The sequence below is a fragment of the Chlorocebus sabaeus genome, unplaced genomic scaffold (assembly GCF_047675955.1).
Source record: "Chlorocebus sabaeus isolate Y175 unplaced genomic scaffold, mChlSab1.0.hap1 unalloc_scaffold_109, whole genome shotgun sequence".
Lineage (NCBI taxonomy): Eukaryota > Metazoa > Chordata > Mammalia > Primates > Cercopithecidae > Chlorocebus > Chlorocebus sabaeus.
This window is the reverse complement of record NW_027326846.1, coordinates 570,216-585,273: the sequence shown is the minus strand read 5'-3', so window position 1 is coordinate 585,273 and position 15,058 is coordinate 570,216.

Genomic DNA, 15,058 nt, shown 5'->3' with positions numbered 1-15,058 from the left:
TTAAAAAGAGACACAGAGAGACAGAGCAACCAGGAGAGAGACACAGAGAGGGAGAAACAGAGACAATTTAAACCAAAAGAGAAAAACAGACCAGAAAAGAAAAACAACTAGTAGAGCTCGGAACTGCGAAGGTGGCATCATTCCGTTAGTCTCGGGTTTTGCTTCCTGGGTTTGTGACATGGTCAGAGTCCTTGTCTTTGATTTCCTAACACAAGTTGTTAAAGTTGGAAGTGAGTGTGAAATTGAGTTAGTCTAGCTTTATTCTTTCACGGATGAGAAGTGAATTATCTTCAGCAAGGTGGGTGCAGGCGTGGTCCCCGGGGGTCACTGTGGTGAACAGGCTGCCCTTGTGGGCAGCCAAGTTCGTCATCACTGGGACAGAGCCCAGGACACTTCCCTGGCTGGCCAGCCTTTTCCTAGAACCCCACACATTGCAAATGATGGAGTCCAGATCTATACCATAAAGAAACGAGGGTGGTTACAGAAAGCACCACGATCTCAGCTGAGTGGCTCTGAGCACCCCAACGTTGGGGCACCTCGGTACAGGTTGGGGCAGCTCAGGCTGTGCCCAGCAGGGAGGCCGGCCCGATCAAGCTGCGGTCTCCACCCTGAGAGTGTGGGCTCCTTCCCCCAGCGCGGGTTAAAGCATCGTGTGTCCACCTGTGCAGTGACTGGTCCCAGTGGCCCTGGAGGGCTGAAACCCTGGGTCCCGCCACTGGTTCAGGGCATCCGTTTCCCCTTCCTGCAGTTCCTGTGTCTGTGTGTCCAGGGGGCTCTGATCCGTGTCTTAGGACCATGGCTGAGGGGACAAGTTCACCCGCTTTGGAGCTGGCCCGGATCTTGGTTCTGTGGATCCTCGCTGTGTGGCTCTGGAGCAGTTCTGTCCTCAGGAGATGGATCTTCACAGCCGCCTCTTGGGGCCATGAGGAGAATTAATAGGACGACCCCCGGGTAGCTGCTCAAAGCCCTGTGTGGGGCCACCCCTGTGTCTCCACCAGTTCCTTTGCTCTGTGCTCCCCCCCACTGTCACATCGCCAGCCTTTATTTCCTTTTCCTTGGACCCAGACAGCGAATGCTCCGCTGGTCTTGGCAGCCCCTTCTCTAGTCTGTCCTCAAATCACTTCCTGACGGACAGCCCTGACTAGCCATCAACGTGACCAAAACCCCACAAAATAGAACCCAACTTTCCTATTAAGCTGTACAGAGCTGTCCCAGCCCCACTTCCCACAGGCTGGCCTCATTCGCCATGGGATCCATGGTTCTCACCTGGGGCTGGGGGTGCCCCTGGCATCTGGTGGGGAGTGTCAGGGATGTCCCTCCAGGCCCAGTACAGTCCCCCAGCTGGTGGCCGGCAGACAGCAGCACCCAACCTGATGTCCCTGTGGCTTCTGGTTCCCCGAGGCTGGCTGTGCTTTGCTGCCTCTACATGCTCTCAGACGGGTGCCCTCTCTCCACCTTCACTGGTTAGCAGTGTTCCATCCATTAGAGCTCAAAGCACTGCCTCCCGGCAATGCAGCCCCTTCTCCTGGCCTGCCGTCTGCCTGTGCCCCGCGGTCTGTACCGTGTCCTCACGGACCGATCAGAGCGAGGCTCCCAGGAATGGAGAGGTTCCTGCTTGTGTCTGCTTGTGTCTCTGTCCCGCCTTCTCTGGACCTGGCACCGTGGCCTTTGCCGACAGAGGTCTTGGGTTGATTGTCAGTGAAGCAGACAATCTATATGGCTCTAAATGGCTGTGAACATGCTTGATTGGGTTATTTTTAAAATAATTGTATATGTAAACATTTGAGTGTGACACAGGTGGATTTTTGGGCTAATGGTCTTGTTCTTCAGGGAGTAACCACAGGCCCATCCACAAGGACCATTTCCAGCTAATTTATGGAACGCTGTTCTACCTGGTTAATTTTCAACGTTATCTCAGCCTGAGAGGTAGGTCAGCATGTGACGAAGTTCACTGGTTTGAATCCTAATCTGCTCCTTATGAGCTGCACCTTCCACGCCTTCGTTTCTTCCTTGGTTAGGTAGGGAAGGTATGAGCTACCTCAGAGTTGTGAGTGAGGCCTGCATCGAGTGACCGCATTAAAGTGACAAGGACTGCACCCGGAGTGTTGATATTTAAAGACCTTTAAACATCGCGATGCCGCATTTTGGTACCCAGGTAAAACAGCAAAGTTATTTCAGATGCAGACACAGACCCTCGGTGAGGCGGGGGGCTGATGGCAGGAGGTGGACCACCGACCCTGTAACGAGGGCGTGGTCTGTTCGAGGCTGAACGAAGTGCACATCATTGCATGTACCACGGAGGTCCCTCTCGTGAAGTCCTGGAAGGGTCCATGTGGCTGAGCCGTGTGGTCTGTCCATGACGTCCGGCAGGAGCAGAGCTTTCGGGTGCAGCCTTGCTCTTGTGCGCACAGCCCTCAACGGTCTCAAAAGTCTGAGGCTTAAAGCAGGCTTGGGGTTTCCTTACACCTCCTAGACATCTAATTTGCCTGGCAAACATGTTTTTCTTGGGTGTAAAGGTGAAGGAGTGGGTGATTCTGGTGAAAGTGTACTAATTACTGCACTTCTGGGTCAGTGGCGCTGGGTTGAAGACACTATCTGCCCTGGATGGACATCTCTGGGGTGGTGAGAACCGGTGGCTGGATGTCGCGGGGTTGCCAAGAAGATGCCAATTTTTTCCTTTTTCCTCAGTAACAACACCCTACTTTGTTTAGGGAAGCAGCACACCCAGCTGAAAATCCAATTCTCTTGCACGGCAGAGCGGCTGGTGACACAGGTCCAGATGCTGGGATGCTGATGGGGGGTCCTGGAGTGGGAGGTGTCAGGAGGCTTTCCCGACCCACAGCAGCCCTGGGCCCTTGTCCGGCCTTCTTGTCTGGGGCATGACACCAGGAAGGAAAGCAGCTTCGGGGGCCCGAGGGCCAGAAGGCAGAGTCCTGGCGTGTGAGGCAGGCCTGGGCCAGGCTCCTCGGAGGATGTCACAGACCTGCTGCCCATGCAAGGACCACCCACCTCTGAGCCCCACGCAGATTTTCCTCCGTAGCCAAGTGAAATCCTGGTACGGCGAGTGAGGCAGTCAGAGGCACCTTTTGTGGAAGGAGGACAAAGCTGGAGAGAAAGAGGTTTTCCTAAAGGCACAAGGCGCTGATTCTGCGTTAGGGATAATTCCTAGGAGTGTGGTTGCTGGTGGGTGGAAAACTGTAGCCAGAGAATAAGTGGGAGTGGCACTTGCTGGTATTTAACTGATTCGTTCACGAATGGTCCAAACAGTTCCAGAGAAAAGAACATTTCGGACACAGAAGTTTTCACCCTGCCTGACAATCAGCCTGACCGTGGGCTGTTCCATCCTTCCTGGGCGACACTGAGAGGGTCTCAGGCCCTTCCGGCCCTGTGCTGGCATTTCCCCAGGGTGTGTGCCCCATCCCGAATAGGCTGGAATGCCTCTGGGTGCAGCTGAGCCTCTTGAAAAGGGAAGAGACATGTGATGTGCTCTGGCTGAACAGGAAAATGAGGGAGGACAGGGAGAGGGGCCTGGAGGTGAGGAGGATGGTGAGCAACACTGGGGACAGAGGACGTAGGGTAACACCAGGGACAGGGGGATGGAGGGTAACGCCGGGGACAGGGGCATGGAGGGTAATGCCGGGGACAGGGGATGGAGGGTAACACCACTTCTCCAGGTGCCTTTGGGGGATGCTGCCGCCTCTCGCACCCCAGAGTGAAGTCAACAGGATTCTGTCCCGTGGAGCCCCACAGCCTGGCAGCTGGGATTGTCGCAGTATGAACCACTGTTCACTAGCTCTGCACCCTGGGACAGGCTCCCTGGTGTTTCCACCCTGGTTTCCCATCTGGACAGTGGGACCCTGATGTCCCAGCTGCGCCCAGAGCCCTGGACTCCAGCGTGTCGTCGGCACTCATTAGCGTTTCTCTTGTTGTGGTCCGTGGATGAAGTGGCTCTCTCTTTGTGTGTTCACAGCCCTCCTGCTCACTTTACCTTCTGGGAACACTTTTTACATAGCTTCGTATGTGGGGAGGACTCGAGTGATTAATTGAATGTTTCATCAGGTGCAGTTCTTCTGTTTCCCAGTTTTGACACAACATTTGGTGAAATTTCCAGGGACTCCTGTGGTCAGCCTCACGGTTTCACTCTGTCACTTTCTAATGCAGTATTCTTTGGGAGTCTTTTCAATTAAGCGCCATCATTTAAAAATAAGTTTTATAATATGCAGTTTCAGGTTAATTCTTTACCTTTGGGTCTCAGGCAGTAGCTACCTACCTGTGAGTAGTCACAAAGGTTCACGCAGTTTTCTCTAGCCGTCCCTGGCTCGTAGCTCAGCAGATCCCTTCAGATGAGTCAGCCAGCTGTGTACCTGCATGTTCAGGATACTTGTCAGGGGCCTTCCTCAGAGCAAGACCGACGCTTACCTCATCCTTGGGACTTTGGAGCCCGCCCTGGAGAGACTCCAGCCACATCCTAAGGGGCCGTCCGGGTCCCACAGGCTGGTGGGAGTGACTTCTGAGCCACTCCAGACCACACTTTGTGTTCCTACACCCCACAAAGCCACTTAAAGTGCCGTGTTCTGGTGCTGTGTGCCTCACCAGTGTGCCACACAAGCCTGCACGGGGATCTGAGCGGGCGCTGCCTTCCTCAGGCTATGCTTGAGTTTTGGGGCAACTGGAGCACTCGTGGCTGTGATTCTCGCCACTGTCTGGGCTTCCCTAGAGGGTCTCACCCGCAGCCTGAGGACCACATCGGCAGCCACCGAGGAGCCGCCAGGTGCGGCCTTGGTCCCACTCAGTGCTTCTCGACTTTGGTGAGAGAGGAGACAGCAAAACTTCAGCTGGGAGCCCCAGGCCTTCTCTGCTTGGGGCCCTGGGACTGACATAGCACAGATCCTGCCATCCACGTGCTGGGGGCCCCGCCGTGCGGCTCCCTCCTCTGGTTAGGGACTGCACCCTTGGGCTGTGCACCTCCTGGTTCTCACACTCAGGGGCCCAGGGAGGGTGGTGGATGAAGAGAGAAGGAGAAGGGTGGCAGTTTGAGCCCAATTGTGTTGGCTTCGTCTTCCGCCTCTTGTCCCTAAGTACATTGGCAAAGTTTTCCAGATGAAAACTCAGAAGGGATTTTTAATGACTGGAATCTGTGAATTCCATGGAAGCCAAGTCTGTCCACCTCTTTCACCCGCCTCATTTCTCCCCGTTGGGGCTGATTTTGGCAGCGTTCATAGGGGCAGGGACGGAAGGGGTGGGGGTCAGCCGTTGGCCCTGTGTCCCTCCCCTCCTCCCCTCAGCGCCACAGCATTTCGGTGTCATCCCCTTCCGTGCACGCGTCCTCATGAAAACCAGGTGCGGCTGGAAGGAGATGCCTGTGCCCACTCCCGTGACCTTCCCGGCCACCCTGGCTGCAGCGGCCTCTCGGCAGACATCTTTCTGGTACTGCCTTCGTGCCCCTCCCATCACCTGACGCTCGTGTTCCTGAATCTTCACGCGTGTGCTCTGTGCAGCCACCTCACGGGTTCCCTGGGAACGGAGACAGTGTCTCACGCCGGTCAGAATGCTCTTCTCTGTCCACTGAATAGTCCAACACAGAATCATTCCTCTGTGATTATTTATGCTTTGTTATGTAGAACTGGAATAAAGAAAAAGTGAATTTAGACATTACAGCCATCAGGTTGAAGCTTAGTAATTGCATTAGGGAATTAAATGGAAGCATTTGAGCTTCTCGAGTTCTAATTCCACATCTTCGTATCCCCATCACCCCATACCCAGTGTCTAACACAGCTCTTGGTCTAGGAGTTTCTTGATAAATGCTTACTGAATTGAACTGTACTGAGCTTAACATTCCCACCCAGAGTTAGAAGCCAGTCCCTGAACAAATTGCATTTAGAATATGAGTTTGACGTTACTGTGGTAAGGGGTATCCTACACGTCATAATTCCTAGTCAATGTCGGGTATTTAGTCAAATAGACTCAAGTATAGAGAAGCATAGGCCCATCTGGCAAAAGGGCAAGGCATGGTGCTTTAGGTCCAGGTCCCCAATATCAACTATGAAAATAAAACGTCAACTCCAATGACAGCCCTGTCCTAAGCTGGTCACTGTTTACGCTAACAATTATAAACAGCTCGAACTTACTGTCCTGAGAGGCAACGTACCCTCCATTCTCTCTGCAGTGTAGCTGCCTTGGTGGATGGAACATGCCCCTCCTCCCTCCCTCTCCCTATCCCTCCCTCCCCCCTCCTCTCTCCCTCCCTCTCCCCTCCTCTCTCCCTCCTTCCCCTCTCCTTCTTCCTATCTTCTCTCACCTTTCTCCCCCCACCTTCTCTCCTGGACAAGGGGTAGAAGAGAGGAGACCTCTGGAATCTTCTGCTTCATCCAAGCAGCTTGGGGGCAGCATCAACAGCTGCAATTTGGCTGCCCCAGCAGGTGCCTCAGGGCAGCCTTTCTAATGGGAATCCTAGAATCGTGTCTTTCCTTAATGTGTCCTAAAGGCTGGAGGACATGAAGTGAAACAATGCTCCATGCTCAGTCCTGTGATTTTGTGTAATTATTGGACTTACTTTGAAATTAAACTAAATGATACCCAAGGTAGAGCATGAAAAAAAAAGAAAAAACAGGCTATGGTGTTTGAAAAACAAACAAAACCGTTTGGTTTGTTGGTTTGTTCTTAGACCTTCACAGGCTCCTAGGTCACACGTTTCAGTTTCTCAGCAAGTGACATTCTCTGCAGAAGCTGTGTCAGTCTCTTGTTTGATGATGTCAGCCACAGCAGAAAGAAGCACTCCGTAGGCCCCATGCTCAGCACCTTGGCGTGAGCTCCTGCCATCTTTCGTTCATGCTCATCACAGCTCTGTGCAGTGGGCATCCTCCTGATCCCTGTGGGAGGATGGGGGATGGAGGCGGAAGGGTGAGTGATGGCAGGATCACATGAGGGGTCTCTCCCGAGGTAGGGAGGGGAACCGGCCCAGGACCTTAGTGCCCATCGAATCCTTCCTCCTCCTCCTCTGCCTCTCTGTGACTGTTTGACTCAGGCTGCAGGGACGGACATGAGTATGTGCAGAGCCTGTGTGCACCCCTGGGAATGTGTGCTCATATTGGCAGGGAGGGATGTGAGGTTGTACAGAGCGTGTGTGCATACCTTGGCGGTGTATGCTGGCATTGGCAGGGACAGATGTGAGCACGTATGGAATGTGTGTGCACACCTTGGGGATGTGTGCTGGCATTGGTAGGGACAGATGTGTACAGAGCGTGTGTACACACCTCGGGGTGTATGCTGTTGTTGGCATGGACAGATGTGAGCGTGTACAGAGCGTGTGTGCACACCTCGGGGTGTGTGCTGGTGTTGATAGGGACAGATGTGTACAGAGCGTGTGTGCACACCTGGGGGTGTGTGCTTATGTTGCTTTGTAACCGGCAAATACGTGGCCCGTTGCGTCGGGCGGCCCTGCGCCCATGCTGAGTCCGTCAGTGGCCCTCGGGTTGGGGTCTCCGTCTGCCCAGACAGCACTCGAGTGGCTTGAGGTTTCAGATTCTTCCTCTACGGATACTTGGGCCTGCTCAGGACCAAACATCAGAACCAGCCAACTGCAAACTACAAGAACGTTCAAATGCATCTTCAGTAGGAAAAACAAAAGCAATTGGAAAAATTTTCCAACGTGACCCCGTGGTTAAGCCGTTAGATACTCCAGCCAACAGATTGAGTCACTTTAAAATTCACACCAATTAAAATGGTTGTGAGAGTTGCAGAGCTTTACCGCTAAACCTTGAAATAATTGAAGCATTCTGCTCCACTTGCTTACAAACTAGGGTTGGGGATACCTTTCAGTCCAAAGTAGCAACCTTCTAAATCCAGCTTAGATGCGAGGCTCCCACTGACACAGGAAGAGACAGTGGCCCTTGATTATTCTCCTGTGTTCAGATACTGTGTCATTTCCTTTTTTTTTTTTTTTTTTTTTGTATACTGATCATCACTTCTGCTTTTCCAATTCAAACTAAAGGGAGTTTAGTTCTGTTTTGGAGAAGCTGTGGTTAGTGGTTTCTTTTCATGGTTTGCTTAATCTCTTAAGTCTGGTGCTTACATTACCCAAATAGACTTTTCTTTAGTACCACAGTGCCATAACCAGGGCTTCTCCCTCCATATCTGCTCCCCAGGAGGCTCCCTAGGAATGGGAGCTGGAGATCCAGCCCCTCTCCATGTGCCGTTTTCTTTGAGTCCAAGGCAGGTTTGGCTCAGAGAAGAAAAGAGGCCTCCGGGCTAGCTGCCTCTGACTGCTTGCTTGTGAAATGTTTAATGATAAGGCGACTTCAAAACTAATTTACACATTGATAGTTGTAGCTTGAAGTATCACCGCAGTCATAAGAACAAGAAACACTCCCATAAAGTAGATAAGCAGAAAAAAAGCCATAGAAGTTTAATAGAGCACAAATAAAATGGTGTTGTAAGAATGTACAGTGGGAAATGCTCTCAGTCCAGCCAGATCCAGCTGTGACGTCAGTCCAGCTGTGGTGTCCTCCTGTAAAAACATTCAGCCACATGTGGCCCTGATTGCAATCACTAGTCTGAATTTTGATCCAGAATGTTCTTGGGGGCCGATGCTGGGACTGTTCCAGCAGTTGAGTCTGATTGGGCGTCACGGTGGTGATGTGCTTATCGCAGACAGCTGGGCTGAGTGGTGGCCACCCGTGCACTCGCCACGTGCAGCCGTTATTCTGGTGATGGGGTTGCATGCGGTGCGGCTTGTCCACCTGGGCTATTAAAGTACAGGGAACCCAACCGCGGGCGGGTGCCTCCCGACATGAGAGCTGTCTTTTTTATCCAGGGCCCTCTGGCGCTGCAGACCCCTGCCGCCAGTCTGAGCTCACAAGGAGGTACCGGAGGGCTCTGCTGGGGCATGGAGGTCCCTGAGCAGGTGGTCACTTATTGCTTGTGGAGTGGTCCGTGGCCTGTGAGTTTATTCTCGGGGTTTGTGTGGGCGAGGTTAACCAGTTCACAGCTGGGCACTTACCCCTTACACAGGTGACACTAGTTAAAGTGGAATCTATATTAGCTCACACAGGCGTGTCTGAGGAACTGGGAGGGTGGGGAGGTTTGGCCCTAGCACTAGAGCCTGGGCTCCTGACATTCTGCGTCTTCCTGTTGGGGGGCCGTCAGGGCCGCTGTGAGTCCTGAAGACAGTAGGTGCCATATGGACCAGGGGATGCAGAAGCCTCTAGAGGCTGTGGGGGGCAAGGAGACGGTCGCTTACCCAGAGCCAGCCCTGCCGACACCTCGACGTTAGATGGTGGGAACTGTTTTGGACTCCAGCTTCCAGAAATGTGAGAAAATAAGTCAGTGTTTAGGGTGCTAAATTTGGGGTGATTTAGTGGAGAAATAGAAAACTAGCCCACAAAGGTGCACGCATTGAAATGTGCTCTGTCCAGGTGTTCACAGTGGTGTGAAGGGGATGGCATCAGCGTTCTGGGAACTGTGCAGTTTCACTGAAGGAAGGGGGTTCGCCACTCCTTTCCTCATGTAACTGAAGGTATGTATGCCTGCCACACTGCCCAGGAGACAGGGACTGGAATTCTGACTTTATTTCTTATGGTAACTAAGCCACAGTCAGAACACAGTGAGGGCTGAAATGAGCTTCCTACAGCCTGAACTGGGAAGAGGAATCGCAAGTAGCGTGTTTTTTTCTACACAGACCTGTCCTTTCAGGTTTTGTTAAGTTCTGGAAAAAGGGAGAAGCCAGGCACACCTCAGCGAGGGACAGTGTTTCTGGAGGTGGCACGGCTTCAGCCTTAATGTGGCTGTGTGGTTGGGAGGCTCAGAAACTGCCCTCCAAGGGCACTCATCTGTTCCTTATTGCAGTAATACTTCGTTTACAGAAATCCACAGAAATTACAGTGCGGGAGGCCTCTGGTCTGGATGGGTTTGTGTGGACCGAGGTCACGGGGTGTTGTCCCAAGTGCTTATCCTGATCTGGCAGAGGCTCTGTTTCCAAATAATTATTCTTCAGTTTCAGAGCCTATACCTGAGTGATAGTCTTTTAACTTTGTTGCATAAAAGTAAAGTATGTCTTGAGGGTCTAAAAACCTATTTAGTAGTCATGGCTTTAAACTCATACATGGGGCTTTGGGATGGAGTGAAAACCACTGTCACCTGCGTGGATGCTGCGTGGTATTTTTAGCGTGGTGGCCTGCTCATGCCTTGAGCTCCATCTGCAGTGTGAGCAACAGCTGTGCATTTGAGAAATGTAGGCAGGTCTGCTTGCTCCTCCAGGGGCCTGCGGGCATCCGGGTGAGGGGCCTGGGATGAGGCCACATCAGTGGGAAGGAGCTTGATTGTGTCAGCAGATATGTCTGCTTCTACAGGCCTGAAAGCCAGCCAGAACCCAGTTTTCCTTTGGTCATCTAATGCCAAAAGAAAAAACCGTTTCTTGGAGATTCTTGTAATTTATATTAATGAACCATTTGACCATAAATAAAATGTTATAAATGCATGAGGCTTTACAATTTGGCAGATGTGTAACTCACATGTCATTATATCAAACTGTTGAAGATATTTGTTTCACTTGAAGGCTTTTAGCATTTTATGCGCAAACCAAATGCCAGTAGCATTTTGAAGGAGTATTTTGGAATTTTAAACACAGTGGGACAGTGCTGGGTCTCTGGGATGCTGGTGAGGTGGACGTGACCTCAAGCTCTTGGAGCTTGCAAGCAGGATTCCTAAATTGTCACACCTGCAGTGCTGGAAGTCAAAGTGGGTTTCTGTAAATGAGGTATTAGTGCAATAAGGAACAGATAAGTGCCCTTGGAGGGCAGTTTCTGAGCCTCCCAGACACCCCAGGAGGAAGCGGGGTGGGAGGCAGTTACCCACCAGAACCTGGACGGTGGATCGTGTTTGCTGGTGGCCCTGCTTGGCAGGCCATTACGTGCAATAAGAAACAGGTGAGTGCCCTTGAGAGGTTTCTCAGCCCCCTTCAGAACCGCAAGTGGAAGACGCTCCAAGGTGGGGGGTGGGGGTTCGGTTATCCACAGGAGCCTGGTTGGTGGAGCTGGGTTTGCTGGTGGTCCTGCGTGGCAGGTCATTACGTGCAATAAGGTACAGGTGACTGCCCTTGAGGGCGGTTTCTCAGTCTGCTTCGGAACTGCAAGTGGAAGACGCCCCAAAGTGAGGGGAGGCTGGTGGTCGGTTATCCAGTGGGGCCGGGTTTGCTGGTGGCCGCTGCATGGCAGGTCACTGCGTGGAGCGATGGGAGGTGAGTGGAGTGGGAATAGAGGATACACCCTCCACAGCTACTGCTGGCAGTTGGCTCTGGTAGCAGAAGGGGCATAGATAGAGGGATTCCCATCAGGGGCAACACGACTGGGGTCCCACGTGTGGTGGATGCCGAGGTGTGGCTATATGTAATCTCAGTCTGCACAGCCGTCCTGGTGAGTGGGTTCAGTTACCTTCCCATCTCACATTTGAGAAATCTCGGGGGCTCACATCACAGCTAGGTGGGTTGGAACTAATGTCTCAGGCAGGACGTTGGCCCCAGAGCCCAGATCTTACCCGCCCCCACTCTTTTCAGTCCACCCAGCTTGTAGAGAGGGTTGTGTGGTGGTGGGTGGTGGCTGAGAAACCAACACAGTAGAAGGGGGGGAGGAAATAAACCAGGCAGGAGACACAGGCAGTGCTTGGGAGATCTGCACGGGGTGTGGGTGTGGGAAGCACCTCTGGGCCTGTGAACCCCGTTCTGTGCTCCTGGCTTGCCCAACCTTGGCCCTCAGCCACATGCTGCGTGCTTTAGGTGAAATCTCAGTCCCTCATGTGGTGCGGGCATCTTTTCTCCCTGGCTTTGCCTCTCTTTAAATCACGGAGTCTCAGTGGGGATGGCGGGGTGGTTGGTGGTTCACGGAATTTGCCCTCCACTTCCCCATCCTTGTCCTGTCCTGTCTGGCCTGTTACCTGAATCTGTGTCTCTTCAGAGCCTGCAAATGAGTGGAGGCCACGGCAGCCTCTTGCTGACCGACCTCTCAAACTCTCTTATTCATCAGAATCGTGTTAAATGCTGATTCCTAGGCACCGCATTAGACTCTACGCCTGTCTGGCATGGGTACTTTGGGGAAGGTACAGAAGGTTGCTGGGCTGTTCCAGGAGGGAATTTGCATTTGTAGAATGTCCACTGTGGTCTTTCCAGCACTCTACTTTCCACACACACATGGCATTAAACCTGGAAGATCCCTGGGTGCTGTGCTGGTGAGGAAGCCTCGGCTGGATGAGGGGTTGCTGGGGCTCAGACTTGATTCCTGGGCTGGGGGCTGCGGGCTTATTCTCTTCAGTGGGCCTGCTGATGGGATGCCCTGAGAAGTCCTGCTGTGCGCTCAGGGGAAGGTGCAGAGACAGGCTCAGAAAAGACAGACCATGGATTTAAAAATTCCTACTGGAAAATCTTTTATGAGCAAAGTAATTTGCATCTAACTGAAGACAATCATTGCTTGAATAATTGGTTTGTTGACAAAGTTGGTCCTATGAACAGATTAAAGTTTTCATTCATGCCTTATCTATAATGTAAATAGGAGCTATTACCACAACTTATATTAGCTTTAAATTTCGTATCAGATTGCAGTCCAGATTACAAACGGCTGCTTGATAACCTAATTGATAAAATGGAGGAATTTAGTGCTTGGAACCCAGAGTGAAGGGAACAGAATTGCTTTGGTTTCTCAAAAGCGTGTTGACTGAGTGGTGACCTGGGGTGAAGAGAAGTGGCTAGAGTCATTACACTCGAGGAGATGATCTGCTCCCGCCTTTCTCAGCTGTCTTCTGGACAAAACAAAAGGGTGATAAATGGAAAAATTCAGCACTGAGTTCGTCTATGCCCTGAGCTTCTCATACGGTCATTAATGGGCTGTATCTGTGAAGCCTCCATACAGGCACAAAGGAATTAGGCTAGAGTAAGGCGGCCGGCGACCTCTGGTGTCTGGACCGCGTGTCATTTCCTAAAGCCCTTTTGGATGAAATGACAGTCGCAATGTCTGTTCGGAGAAGTGTAATCTCACGTATGAGATGCAGATTTTAAATGATGCAGATTTTAAACACCAAAGTCAGGAAGCTTGGTGGGAGTGGCTGTCTTCCAAGTGGTTTTCTGTGCTGCCATGGATGAGGTGTGGATGTGTCATCTGTTGGTGAGATCCACTGGTGAAGGGGCTAAGTAAACCATGGAGGTGGGGGGGTGTGAAGCTGCATCTCTTCTGGCATCCCAAGGAAATACATTTTGTAAAACTTGTGAATTTGACCCTGACCCTAACCCTGAGTGTTGAAGTCTGGTGCAGTGTCTTGAGCCCTCTTCTGCATTGAGGGTGAGTGACTGTAAATGACTGATTCCTCAGTGGTGAAAGTTCAAATTTAGCTTCCCTGAGGAAGCCAGACCTCAGTCACCCGTATCTCCATTGTAAACACTGCGGCCCCTACGCGGGTGGCTGCAAGTATCCAGGCCTTCCTTGGAGAAGCAGCCGTGAGGTGCTTGATGATTTGATAACATTAGCCACCTTCTGTCTTCTGTCTAATCACGGTACAAATCATTCTCCTACAAGGAAATGGATCTGGTTTCTTCCCGATCGTTGGAAGAAGCAGCCCGCCTAGGGACTGCACCGTCCTCTGCACTTTCACAGCGAAGCCTGTGTCCGTCTCCAAGGAGTATCACGTGTGTCGTGGGAGTCGCCTCCTTAATTCTTCCTACTTTAGAGGGCTCGGGTAGCTCTGCCTGTTTCACCCGGGATGAGCAGCGGGTGGTCTCTGGCTGCTGTGGGACCAGGGCTTGTGTTTTACCCGGGGCGAGCAGCAGGTGATCTCTGGCTGCTGTGGGACTAGGGCTTGGGGGTGCATCATCACATCCGGTGGCCCGTCCAGGTGGGCATCATTGTCTTTTGCCTGTTGCCTGAGGGAGCTGTGATGCCATGGGGGTCATGCTTGTCAGGGCCAACCCAGTTCTTCCCGTGTACACCTCTCCTGCTGGAGTGCCTTTCCTTATGATGACTTGTTGAATTAACATGGAGAATGCAGAGAGGCTCTGGGCCTCTCTCTCCCGTTCTTACTCCCTGGAGCTGTGAGGCCCAACAAGGGAGCCCATAGCCAGGGGCTTCTTTAAATTTAATTAGAATAAAGATTTGATTACATAGCTAAACACATTTGAAAAGAACTTCACAGATTAAATTCCAGATTCAACCCTTCAGGCCCAGTGGCCATGTTTTGGGGCTCAGCAGGTGTAGGTGGCTGTTGTCTTTCTGTGTTGGCTGAGCAGATTGGGGCGTTTCCAGTTCAGCAGGCAACTCTCTTGCATGGCTCTGCCTGTGGTGAGGGCACCTAGGCTGGAGAGCCTCGTGGGAATCCCTTAGGCCTCTGGCTGCAGCCAGGCTGCATGGTTCCTGTGCCCCAGGTCCTCTGCAGACCCAGATGGATCCCACCACAGAGCCAGCACTGCTAGACTTGGGTACGGTGTGCAGACAGCAGAGGGTCACATCCGGGCCTTGCAGGGGATGGGGTGACTGGCCTCCTTGGCCAGGCTCCTGTCTCCGAGTCTTCAGGGGAAATGCTTCTACCATCCACCATCCACACCGTACACCAGAGGAAAACTGCAGGCTTCTCTGTGGATGGTGAATTGAGATCATGCAGAGTGACTAGGTTTGGGCTTCTGACCAGCGTGGAACCTGATACCTTTAGGTGGAACCTGACATGCCTCCATGTGTACAATGCAAAGAGAAGGCAGCATTGTCAGCTTGAATCCAGATGTGCTCCCGTTTTGAGGTGGAAGGTTCTGGGAGTATTGGCCATTGGTGATTGTGCTGCCATGGAGGACTTTGAATGCAGGCACTGGTTTGGGATAACCCTGGTTTCCTGGTCCTGTATGTGGGCATCCCTGAATATCCCGGACTGGAGGAAGGCAGGGCAGATGGGAGGGTGACAAGAGGTTTCAGGTGTTTCCAGCTTTGGGGACTGATGCCATCAGATGGCCGAGATCAGGATGGTGGTGGCCAGGGACCAAAGCAGGGGTGCGTGGAAATGCCATGTTCCTCAGAGCATGGGGAGGACCTCTTGAACT